At 32.9% G+C, this 11,696-nt stretch overlaps 1 non-coding gene across 1 annotated transcript; it reads right to left on the bottom strand.

The window, feature by feature from the left end:
• Nucleotides 1–515: 515 nt before the first annotated feature.
• LOC126005182 (small nucleolar RNA SNORA51) lies at nt 516–648 on the bottom strand. The gene has a single exon (XR_007494354.1). It is a non-coding gene; the product is annotated as a small nucleolar RNA SNORA51 (small nucleolar RNA).
• Nucleotides 649–11,696: the final 11,048 nt, after the last annotated feature.

Below are 11,696 nucleotides of genomic sequence, written 5' to 3'. Positions count from 1 at the left end.
AATTCAAGGACCAAGGCTTAAAAATATAATATACATAACATTTTAATATAATGATATATACATCATTAATACAATATGTTAGATAATATATGATAGATAATGGTAGATAATACTGGTATAGATACAGCATGTTTAATCGCTGATGCCATTATACTAAATTGAAAACAAAGAAAAATTGAGTCTTCTTAGTTGGTGCACACATGAACTTGACATACTTACAAAACTCTTTCTGGTGACATAATTAGCTCTTTTGTGAATGTGTGTGTGTGTGCGTATGTGAATGTTTGTGTGTTGCCAGAAATTGAATTCTTAGTTTCACATTCAGGGAACATGCACATATTTGAACTTATTTTAAAACACTGTAGAAGCACTAACAAATCACACCATAATTTGATCTTTTACTAAAGATTACTTTAGTATTTCAACAAAGACTAAAATATTTTTCTTTGTGTTTAAGAAAACATGTACATAGATACTACTAGAATTAATCATTACAGTAATATAGACAAAATTTTTTTTGTCCCCCAATTCACAATACATACCCGGCAAGGGGCCTGTGTTGAGGTGTATATGGGGTGCCTTTACTGTACCTCCTCTTTCTATACAGCCAGTGTAAAGAACACAGCCTGTGGTAAGATTTGGGAGGCCTTATCTTATCTTTTATTTATTTTATTTTTTTTTCTTCAGAGCAAACTAAAGTTGTTTTTTTTTAAAGTAAGAATTTATTTAAAGGACAAAATTGATTAACATAATGAGGTAAACTAATATAACAATATAGTGACATAACATAACATATAATATAATTAATATAATAATAATACATGTAAGTCAAAGAAAATTTCTGATTAAAAACACAATTTTTTTTTCATAATGGCTTACATATCTTTCACTGTAGTATTTTGGGTACATATTCACATTAAATCAGGGGAATACCCATCACCTAATATGTCCTCTTCTCAATCAAAAATCAAATATGCTGAGTCCTGTCTAGAGGCTTCCAACCTCAGTTTGAGAGAGGATGTGAAAAAAGTAATTAAAATACCACAACAATACACAAAAAAAAAAAAACTCCTTTTATGAGGCTAATATCACACTCATTCCTAAAGAAGGCAAAGACACCACCAAAAAAGAAAACTACAGACCAATTTCACTAATGAACCAATCTCACTAATGAAAACTACAGACCAATCTCACTAATGAACATTGATGCAAAGATACTTAACAAAATCTTAGCAAACCGAATCCAACACCTCATCAAAAAGATCATACATCACGATCAAGTGGGATTCATACCAGGAATGCAAGGTTGGTTCAACATACGCAAATCAATAAACATTATACACCACATCAACAACATGAAGGACAAAAACCACATGATCATATCAATCGATGCAGAGAAGGCGTTTGACAAAATCCAACATCCGTTCATGTTAAAGACACTCAGTAAAATAGGGTTAGAAGGCACCTTCCTTAAGATAGTTACAACTATTTATGAAAAGCCTACAGCCAACATTATACTTAATGGCGAGAAGCTAGAAGCATTCACACTAAGGTCAGGAACTAGGCAAGGCTGTCCACTCTCTCCACTCTTATTCAATATAACCTTAGAAGTCCTAGCAATAGCAATCCGACAAGAGAAGGGAATCAAAGGAATTCAAGTAGGGAAAGAGGAACAGAAGCTAGCTCTATTTGCTGATGATATGATGATATACATCAAAAACCCTAAAGAATCCACAGAAAAACTCCTAGAAACAATCAACCAATACAGTAAAGTGGCTGGATACAAAGTCAATACACAAAAGACAGTAGCGTTTTTATATACAAACAATGAAGTTGAGGAGAGAGAGATTAAAAATACAATTCCATTTAAGATAGTATCGAAAAATATCAAATACCTAGGAATCAACCTTACAAGAGAAGTGAAAGATCTATACCAGGGAAACTTCAAAACACTTCAGAAAGAAATTGAAGACGATCTAAAGAAATGGAAGAACATCCCATCCTCATGGATAGGTAGAATTAACATAGTCAAAATGACTATTTTACCCAAACTGCTATATAGATTTAATGCAATCCCTATCCAAATCCAGACACAATTCTTTAAAGAAATAGAACAATCAATTATAAAATTCATTTGGAACCATAAAAGACCCAGGATAGCTAAACACATTCTGAAAAATGAGAAGTTGGGAGGTATCTCCTTACCTAACTTGAAACTATACTATAAAGCCATAGTAATAAAAACAGCATGGTACTGGAACAGAGACAGGACCTCAGACCAGTGGATTAGAACAGAATTCCCAGACATAAACCCCCAGATATATAGCCAACTAATATTTGATAAAAGAGGCAAGAATATGAAATGGAACAAAGAAAGCCTATTCAACAAATGGTGTTGGTACAACTGGAAACTCATATGCACGAAAGTGAAAATCGACCCATATCTCACTCCTTATACAAAAGTCAACTCAAAATGGATCAAAGATCTGGAAATCAGACCTGAATCTATAAAGTTTATCGAGAATAAAATAGGCAGAACACTCAAAGACCTTTATATCAAAAGGGTCTTTGAGAATGGAGCACCAATGGCAAAAACGTTAGCATCAAATATAAACAAATGGGACTACATCAAACTAAAAAGCTTCTGCATGGCAAAAGAAACCCTACTTAATGCAAGAAGACAGCTAACAGAATGGGAAAAAATCTTTTCACTTGATATATCAGATAAAGGGCTGATATCTAGAACATATAAAGCGCTCAGAAACCTGAGCCCTTCAAAACCAAACGAAGCCATAAAAAAATGGGGAGACGAAATGAATAGACATTTCTCTGAGGAAGAGAGAAGGATGGCCAACAAACACATGAAAACATGCTCACCTTCGCTCATCATCAGGGAGATCCAAATCAAGACAACAATGAGATACCACCTCACACCAGTGAGGTTGGCTCATATCAAAAATAATGGGAACAACCTTTGTTGGAGAGGATGTGGTATGAAAGGAACTCTCATTCATTGCTGGTGGGAATGCCCCTTGGTCCAACATCTATGGAGAAAAGTCTGGAGAGTGCTCAAAGAACTTAGAATTGAGCTGCCATTTGACCCAGCAATTGCTCTCCTAGGCATATATCCCCAAGATGGAAGGACATTCATTCCAAAATACATATGCACCCCACTATTTATTGCAGCACTCAGTATAATAGCCAAATCTTGGAACCAACCTCGATGTCCAACAACAGATGAATGGATCATTAAGATGTGGTACATATATACAATGGAATATTACATGGCAATTAGAAATGATACAATCACAGACTTTGCAGCAACGTGGATGGACCTAGATCATGTTATGTTAAACGAAGTAAGTCAGAAGACAAAAGAAAAACACAGAATGGTAGCACTATTCTGAAACACCTAGAACACATAAAAAAAAACAAAAAAATGACATTGAAGAGGCATGGCTGCTGGAACCACAAAGAAAGACTTCATAAACTCCATTCCCTGATCTGCACAGCCACCAAGATCTTTAGAAACAGGTCTGATTTTACCATCCAAGATAAAGTAGAGGTCTTCCACATACCACGAAAGCAGCAAGAGGAGAATAAATGATCTATTTTTTTGACGTCTTTATTTTGGTGTGGAGATTACGGTTGATGTCTCCAATATTATTTTATTTTATTTTGTTTTGTCTTTTTCTTTCTTTTTTTGCACTTGAGTATGATTTGATTTTAGAACCGAGATTATTGTGTGGTGCCTGTCTTTATTGCTGTGGTGCTTATCGGTTATAGACAAAATTAATAGCACTGGTAAAGATTTCATAGAATTCAAAGTTGAAACTACCACTTAATAGTATCCAAAATTATTAAAAATTTAAAGTTGTCTCAAAGATAAAATGATAAAAATGTAAATTATAACTTGAAAGAACACAGCATATCAATCAATTTTTGTGGAAATTCTTTAAACATTATGTACATTATTTCTTTATTTCCCACCAAAAATTATATTGAACAAAATTTTCACTTTTATTAACTAGAAATGTAATATGGAATTCTAAGTTATTATATTTCTGGATGTTTGTATATGTAATTTACATTTTCTTCTGCTAATTTATGGCTGCTAGTTAAAAATACATATAAACTAAAATTAATATTTTCTTAAAATAATTAATAATTAATAATATTAATAATTAATATCTGGTTTAAATTTTTCATTCTGGTTTAAATAACTAAACCTTTAATTTATGCTCCCTAATTTCTTAGTCAGATTAGAAACTGACTATCTTGCTTCTATCCACTTATTTCTTGACAAAATTTTGAGTAAAGATGTGTTCATAAGGATGGAAACAAGAGGTAATTCTTAGGTATATACTTCAGAGGTGGAACATTATAAATTTAATTTTAACTAATACCTTCCAATATGTATTCATACTCCTATTAAATTTAAACTAAGAGGATAATTTGAATTTTCCTTTTCTAGAGAAATATAAGAGAGATAAAGAGAAATATATGTGTTCAAGAGAGGGAACGGGATTCTCCAGAGTGAAAAAAGTAAGCAAAAACTTAGAAACAAAGAAGAAAGTAAGACACCTGCTCAAGGGAGCATGCAAAATTGGAGAGAAGGTCAAATAAACTGTAAAATTAAAATTAATCAATAAACAAGAAAAGAGCAGAGTTCATTGGCAAGTGAGCAGAGCACCATCCATGATGTAGAAGAATTGGGATTAGTACAGTTTCTTCTAGACAAAGTTCCAGCAAAACTCATATAAAAAATACACAGGCTGGGGCCGGAGAGATAGCATGGAGGTAAGGCATTTGCCTTTCATGCAGAAGGTCATTGGTTCAAATCCCAGCATCCCATATGGTCCCCCGGGCCTGCCAGGAGTGATTTCTGAGTATGGAGCCAGAAGTAACCCCTGAGCGATGCCGAGTGTGACCCAAAAACCAAAAAAAAAAAAAATACACGGGCCAGAGAGATAGTATTGAGGTAGGGCATTTGTCTTGCATACAGAAGGACAGTGGTTTTAATTCTGGCATCCCATATGCTCCCCCAAGCCTGCCAGGAACAATTTCTGAGTGAAGAGCTAGGAGTAAGCCTTGAGCGCTGCTGGGTGTGACCCAAACCCCCCCCCAAAAAAAAAAGAAAAAAGGAAAAAAAACAGACAAAAACCATTATGCAAAGGTCACATGTGAAAATATATAGAATCACACATATGTAAAGAATGATGGTGGTATATCTAAAATGTCGACTAACACTGGCCACTTATTTAGGTTCTGTGATAGAGAATTGAGAGAGGAAATGTGGGAAATGTTCAAAGAAATTAAAGATACTATGGAACAAACTGAATGAACCACAAATAAAACTCAAGAGGATATTAGAGTAAAAATTAGAAAACTTCAAGCAGAAATAAATAACAGGACTGAAAAACTTGGTAGATGAAATGAAAAAAAAAAATCACTGGAAGGCCTCATCAGCAAAATAATAGCTACTGAGGACAAAATCAGTAAGCTGGAAAATGAGCCCAATAAAATCTTTATACAACAGAAGTGATTGGAAAAACAAGCCTTAAAATAAACAAGGATAATGTAGAAAAAGATCCTCAAAATAAGTGGAGAAATGACAATAGAACTCTTAGGATAAATTAAATAGAAACAAAATTAGAATTATAGGAATCCAAAGACCCAGAAAGAAAAACCCTCATGAAGATTCAATAGTAAAGAATGTCATTCCTGAGACATTCCCAGAGCTAAAGAGTGCATGCAACCACATGTAGAATACACAAAAAGTATCAGCTAAAAGAAATCCAAAGATAATCACACCAGGCATATCCTAGTAACAATGATAAAAAACATAGATAGAATATTGAAAAGGGGAAGATTAAAAAGGAAAATAGGGCAGTGGTAACACAGCAGAAGGGTGTCTGCCATGCATGTGACTGACCCAGGAAGGATGCGGGTTCGATCCCTAAAACCCCATATGGTCACCCAAGCCAGGAGCAAATTCTGAGGGCGGATCCAGGAGTAATCCTTGAGCACCACTGGGTGTGATCTTCTCTGCAAAAAAGAAAAATTACATACAAAGAAATACCCTTAAGATTTACAGCTTATTTATTACAATCAACCTTTCAGGCCCAATGGCAGTGGGATATAGTGAAAAAAATTAATAAGACAACAATAAACTAAGAAGTTTCTTAATAGTATGAATGAATTGATTATAGAATAAGCAGACACCATATTAAGTGGGAGAAAATGTACACTAACCACTGACAGCTGACAAAAGAAATTAATACATAGTTTTTAAATAAAACACTCACAAAACTTGACAACAGCAAAATTAAAAATATTTATAAAAATGTGAAGAAAAGTTGAACAAACATCTCACATATAATCAATAGGCATGTGAAAAATATTTATTACTTATAATCAGGAAAATAGCAATCAAAATAACAATAAAGTATATCCTCATACTAATGAGAATTGTAAACATCAAAAGCAGTGAAAAATCAATGCTAGTGGGGATGTAATTAAAAAAGGATATATATGAATAGGAACTATAAGTGGAGGTGCATAGCTAAAATTAATTGTGCAAGGTTATTGGTTTTTGGGCCACACCCGGCGATGTTCAGGGGTTACTCCTGGCTAACTGCTCAGAAATAGTTCCTGGCAGGCATGGGGGACCATATGAAATGCCGGGATTTGAACCAACCACCTTAGGTCCTGGGTCAGCTGCTTGCAAGGCAAATGCCGCTGTTCTATCTGTCAGGCCCCTTTGTGGATATACTAAACAACATTGAATTTTTAAATTTGAATAAAGTAATATATTATCTTCCATTGAATTGTATCAATGAAAAAATTGATTTAAGAAAATGCTTACAAAATAATGTTAAATTAGTCTCTTTACATCAAAATCATACATTTGAGCCTAATAAATGTTCTAATAATAAAGAATATAACCTGAGTATATGCATATATTTTGTCAAGTTTAATAAAATAGTAGTAATAAGTCATATTCTACTTATTAAATCCTCCCTTGAAAGTATTTTACTTGATGTAAAACAAATCCATCTTAGCATTTGCTTGTTTGTTTGTTTTTGTATGTTTTATGGTTCAGTAGTGATTAAACTAAGGTCTCAGATGTGTAAGATCTATTTAAATGGCTGAGTTACAATCTGGCCAGTTGGTTAGAACCTTAGTATCTTGTCATGTTGGTTGAGACTTCCTATTCTTTTACATTTATCTGTGTGTGTGTGTGTGTGTGTGTGTGTGTGTGTGTGTGTGTGTGTGTCTGAGTCAGGTTTGGTTACTGTGAACTGTGTTCAGTATTTATTCCTGAGTCTGTGCTTAGGGATCAGCCATAAGGAGTACTGGAAGACTGACCATATGTATATGGTATGGTAGGTCTCCAAATGGGCTTTTCTGCTTGCAAGTGGATTATCCCTGTACTATCCCTTTGGCCTCATAAATTTAAGTTTCATTTTTTAAAAAAGTAACCAAGGAGACAAATAAATCACTTTACTGTAGAGTATAAAAATTTTCTTTTTCTTTACTTTTATTTTGCTGTGCAAAGATGAGTTCAGAGCCTCATAAATCCAAAAATAAAATTGTTCTAAAATTTCACTTTATCTTTTTCCACGTTTATAATATTTTATTCTTTTATTCTTTTATAATAAGATATTACACACCCATACTTTTACACTTGTAATGTACTATACCAACTCATTACAATGACTAATTATGGAGATTTATTTCCCAAAATATCTAAAATGTAAAATCATATTTATCAGTTCAGTATTGGTTCAAATGATAAACTCAAAAATAGGAAAATTTTTTATAAATTTAATTATTAACCTGTGATCTTTGAATCTTTGGTATAAAATGCATTTGCTAATAGATCATAAAATATGATAAAATAATTTTAATACATTTCTATTTTCCTCAGGACTTTTTTCAAGTCAAGATGATATACAACCATTTCTAAATTATTATTTTATATCTGCAATGCTACTTCACTGTAATTGTTCCATTCGTCAACTACTGGCCCAAGATCTCTTTTACTTACACTCTCCCAAACCACAGATTGCTGTTCTATTGGCACTACCTTAGAGCGTGTTTTCACCTACCTATTATGCTCTCTTACCTATTTCTTTGTTTCATTACCCATATGAGTGACTTTTTTATTCTGTGGCTCACATCCTTCTTCCTCACTTCATTTATTTAGTTTAATATCCTCCAATTCCATTCAGTTATCAACAAAATACACAATTTTACCTTTTATCATATATAAGTTCAGTATGTATATATGACACAATTTAATTATCTATTCATCTTTTGTTGGGCACTTGATTTGTTCCCAGTTCATCATTCACAATAGTCATACATAGGTGTGAATATATTCTTGTAAATTCTATACTAGTATTTTGGGATATATGTCCCAAAAGTAAATTAGTGTTTATATAAATCTTACATTCTTAATTTTCTGAGGAGTCTATACATTATTTTCCATAATTGCTGAATTAAATAGTAGTTCTGCTAACAGTGAATAAGAGTGTATCTCTCTCCATATATTCACCAGCAAAAGTTTTTTTCCCATTCTATTATATGGCTATAATCACTGGCTGAGATGATATTTTAATATTACAAATTTTATGTAGCACTTAGTAAAATTTTAAATAACCCCTAAAATTAATAAAAGTAAATACAAGAAAATGAATTGGAAGAATCAACGTCATTAAATATGACCATATACCCAAAGCAATTTATAGTCAATGGAATATCCATGGAAATATTCATGGAACTCTTAAAAGACATAGAACAAATCCTTCTAACATTTGGCTGTCTTTTACTCTATGTTATTATTTTTTTTTTACAGAAGTAAAATAACAGCCCAAGAGAAGTAGTTTAGCATGATAAGGTGCTTACCTTACTTGTAATTCATCCTGGTTAAATTAATGGCATTGCATGCATATGGTCTTCCAGCACCACCAGGCATGTTCTCTGAGCACAGAGTCAAGAGTAAGACCTGTGCACCATTGAGTGACCCAAAAACAAATATGCATAAATAAATAAATAAATAACACATAACTATAGTATAATAATATTGTCATATACTAGCTATGCTGTGCTTATCACTAGAGTGTCAGTGTCCCTCCACCATTTACCTAAGGTCCCCACTTACCCTGAAATCTGAGGTCACAGTTCTTTTTAAAATTACATTTTTGCTTGTATAATTCCTTACTATATAGTAATATTTTAATAAATGATAGTGAATATGGTATATCTAATTATCTTTAGATTGCCTGAATTTTATTACATAATTTTTATAAGAAGCAGGAGGCTCTGAACATGTTGTTATTTTAAATAATTAATCTAGTTCACAGGTTAGTTATATAAAATAATTTCACTAATGACAGCATTGTAAAATCTCATGTGAAGCTATAAAATATCCATAATGTTTAATTTGAAAAGTTAACAAATTCCATGGAGAGTTAACCCTATTACAATTTTTGTAGTTATTTTAATATTGCTATAGATATATAGAAACAGTGTGACACATTTTTTTGTATTTTTTTCAGCTTTACAACTTAAGTACTTTTAAGCACAATAGTATAGCTATCAAAGAATGAAGGTGATAGCAGTACAGTAGAAAGAGGCAAAAAAGAAATAGAAAAGATACTTATAGAACACATATTTACATATTTTCTTTTATTTAATACAATTTTGAGATACATTCAACGTAAGAATTTTGAATCTGAGTTTAATGTAGTCTGTTCAGTGTACTATTTTAATTTGACTAATGTATTTATTTTGAAAATATCATTACTGGGCCCGGAGTGATAGCACAGTGGCGTTTGTCTTGCAAGCAGCCGATCCAGGACCAAAGGTGGTTGGTTCAAATCCCGGTGTCCCATATGGTCCCCTGTGCCTGCCAGGAGCTATTTCTGAGCAGACAGCCAGGAGTAACCCCTGAGCAATGCCGGGTGTGGCCCAAAAAACAAAAACAAAACAAAACAAAAAAAGAGAGAAAATATCATTACTATTAAATTATATAACTAATCTTCATTAGTTCAAGTTAGTTTTGTGGATAGGGAAGGGCTTAATAAGTGTAAGAATTTAACTCTAGTCCACTAACAAATTTTAAGTTTACAAGGACTACTGTTAATTTTTGTCACTATGCTGTAAGTTTGTATTCCAAGAAATCTTCATCTGTAAGTGAACTTGGTACCTTACAATCAACATTGTCTTCTCCCTCCCTGGACCCTGGTAATCACCTTTCTATGAATTTTTTTTAGATTATATTTTTGATTATTTAACCTAGTCAGTGTGATGTGCTCCAGTTTCATTCATGTCATAACAAATTACAGGATTTCAAGTATTAAATAGTATCCTTCTATATGTGACATTATTTTTCTTCATTATTCACTGGAGAACATTTAGGTTGTTTCCCTATGTGACCATCACAAATAATGTTGCAATAAAATTGTGATAACAGAAAACTCATCACAATCTGAATTTCTTTTTTATATATTCATATAATATATAGACATAATCCAGATATGAACTTCAGAATTATATATTTCTGTTTTTAATGCTGTGTGGTCTTCATTCTCTTTATTTCTGTAATGAGTATATCAATTTACTTACCACCAATAAGCAAAATGACTTTCTATTTCTCTCTTTTTTTATTTTTGGGCCATACCCAATGATACTCTGGGGTTACTCTTGGCTATGTGCTCAGAAATTGCTCCTGGCTTGGGGGACCATATGGGACCCAGGGGAACACACTGCAGTTCGTCCTACGTTAGTGCTTACAAGGCAAACTTCCTACCACTTGTGCCACCACTCTGGCCCCATCTATTTCTATATTTTCACTTAACAGCTATCTTTTGCAGAGGGGGATACAATGAGGCTTATTCAGTTGTTTATTCCTTATTCTATCTATAGAGTTAACTCACAACCTATATATTGACTGCATTTAGTTTCTGCAATTCAATTGCCTTATCCCTCATCTTATCTCACTGTCCCCATTATTTGTCTTTTTTGATATGACTCATACTTTGGGAAGAGATCACATTTTATTTTTATATTATATGTGTATGTTTCAAACCATAAATATAGAGCTATAAAAGCAGTGTACTTTAGTCATAAAAAGACATCCAAGGAGCTGAAAGATCATAGAGCAGGATGGGCATTTCCCTTGCACTTAACCTATCCCTGCCACCCATGTGGTCCACTGAGCCTTCCAGGAGTGATTCCTGAGCACAAAGCCAAGAGTAAGTCCTGATATATTTTGGGTGTGTCTCCCCACAATGAAAGTCATCTAAGTGAGGAGAAGAGAATACCAAGGAATAAAATCACATGCTTACATTAAGAAAATCTTTATGAATATTTTCAAGAATAAATAATGGCAAGATAATTGCCTCTTTAATAAAGGTACTGAAAAAAATGGATACACTTAAAACTATTTAGGAAACTCAACTCAGAATAAACTCAATAACTAAATAAAAGACTAAGAGAAATAAAACTACATGAGAATAAAACTCTTAGAGAAAAAAACGTTTTGACATTGTCTAGACAAATATTTTTTTTTCTCATGACACCAAAAGCGTAGACAATAAAAGCAAAAATAGACAAATGGGTTTACCTGATGTTAAATAGCTTATTTTACCAAAATAAGCAATCAATATCAAATAACAAAAATAAGA

Source organism: Suncus etruscus, chromosome 3 (assembly GCF_024139225.1).
Source record: "Suncus etruscus isolate mSunEtr1 chromosome 3, mSunEtr1.pri.cur, whole genome shotgun sequence".
Taxonomy (NCBI): Eukaryota; Metazoa; Chordata; class Mammalia; order Eulipotyphla; family Soricidae; genus Suncus; species Suncus etruscus.
Note: the sequence above shows the minus strand (reverse complement) of the source record. Positions and strands in the feature narration are given on the sequence as shown.